General features: G+C 41.8%; 1 long non-coding RNA gene across 1 annotated transcript; it reads left to right on the top strand.

The window, feature by feature from the left end:
* Positions 1 to 440: 440 nt before the first annotated feature.
* LOC146307917 (uncharacterized) lies at positions 441 to 1,482 on the top strand. The gene is made up of 3 exons (XR_014772723.1): positions 441 to 538; positions 956 to 1,023; positions 1,346 to 1,482. It is a non-coding gene; the product is annotated as an uncharacterized LOC146307917 (long non-coding RNA).
* The last annotated feature ends 395 nt before the right edge of the window (positions 1,483 to 1,877 follow it).

Below are 1,877 nucleotides of genomic sequence, written 5' to 3'. Positions count from 1 at the left end.
CTTCATTGCCTGTTTATGATTTAAAATGTTTTCAGAAACATATTTTAGCGACTGTTTAGCTGTAATATGAGAAACTTTGTGACCAGATAAACTGACATCATTTCCAGGTGAGCCAGAAACAAGCTCCGCCCAACTCACTGTATGTCACCCACCTGCTCCATGTTCTCCACGGTACTGAGCACGCTCTGGTTGCAAAAAAATCCCCCAAGATGGCAACGCCCATGATGGCAGACCTGAGACTTCAAAATGGAAGTCCACAAACCAGTGAGTGGCGCTGGGTTCACAGTGTTTGAGCTCTGAATGATCTCTCACAGTTTCTCTTCTTACCTCTCTTTGAGCCGCCAGGTCGAATGTGGTTCCACTGACGTCTGTGAAGTCAATAAAAATCACTCTGTGTTCAGTCAGATACACGTGAAGGATGGAAAAGTTGTTTGGTCAGTCCACCGCTTTGGTCCAGACTGAACTAGCAGAGGTCAGATCCTCGCCAGGCGACAGACGGTGAAACAGAAAAGTTGCAGAGATTGGACGAGATTGCAAGGTTGGTTGAATTTTGCATGAACTGTTGCGATTGCAACATCGCAACTTCCTGAAGGGACTGACAAATACTGCATGTGCTGCCATGAGAGACCTTCAGGTCTTAAACTGGATAGTTCCAGGTGATCTTCAGACCTTTTCTCTGAGGCCACAGACGGATCAAAATGTCCAGCTGTCCAACACTTTGTCTTTGTTGGACAGAACGCCTCTAAAGTGCAAAAGACTGCTGATGTCACATCGCCTGAGTGTGTTTAATAAGGATTCAATTATTTTCAGGCTGCTGGTGTGGAGCAGTCGAACATTAATTACTGATAACAGTGTAAAAATGTTGTTGATGTTGATTGGATGTGACATGTGTGGATTTAATTTCAGTTTGAATCATCAGCAGTATAAATCCTCTGTGTCTGTATGTGTTTAAAAGGATCCAGTGACAGAACCAAACCTCTCCAGCTGTTTGGTGTTCGGGATCGTGATGTTCACAGTTTGAAGGTGACTCACTGTTCCTGTTTTCAGCTGTAATGACGATCATTAAGACCCCACCCTTCAGTCACTTCTTGTGTTTCGGATCTGATTTCTTTTTTCCCACCACTCCTTCATCTGTCCTCATTTAACTCTGTTCAATTTATGATCTCTTCATGTGGTTTTTATCACTTCCAAGTCATTGATCTTGTTTAAAAACATACAAAAAATATGGCTTTTCAGTGTGTTTCTTGGGATGGGATAACAATTTTCTTGGAAAATTACGTCTCTATTATAGACAACATCAGTGAATAAATTAACACTTCTAACATTACTGTCTTCTCCACCCCAGACCAGACCCCTGCTGTTGTTATTTTTTTATGCCAATGTCTGGACTGAGGTTTGCTGCGACTTTTGGAATATCGAAAACTCCAAGTGAAGCCCAAAGCCTCAAGAACACCGGACTCATACTTCATCCAAAACACTTCTGGGTGAAATACAGGCGGAGATGACACCACATGATGGCTTTACATGGGAAATGCACCTCTCACCGAAGAAAAACGGCAGAATCTGTTTGAAATCTCACACCAAGTGAGTGAATGCTTTTTTTATATCTTTGCAGCGATCACTGACTTTATTAGGCCGACTGTATCTGATGGCGCAGCGTGCACACGGTGCTCTGCTGTCTCAGCTTAATATTATCACTTTACTTTTTTTTTTTAATGAATTTGTTTATAATATGAATATAAAGTATCAGTTCCATGGGGCTGTTCAGAGAGACAGAGACAGATCAGTTCAAGCTGCACGTTCATGATGTTAATTAATGTTGAAATGGTTCTTCTGCCTCAGTAATGATTAATACCACCAGATAAAATACTAAAGCC

This window comes from Lutjanus erythropterus, chromosome 21 (genome assembly GCF_056507025.1).
Source record: "Lutjanus erythropterus isolate fLutEry1 chromosome 21, fLutEry1.hap2, whole genome shotgun sequence".
Taxonomy (NCBI): Eukaryota; Metazoa; Chordata; class Actinopteri; order Lutjaniformes; family Lutjanidae; genus Lutjanus; species Lutjanus erythropterus.
This window is presented reverse-complemented; position numbering and strand designations above follow the sequence as displayed.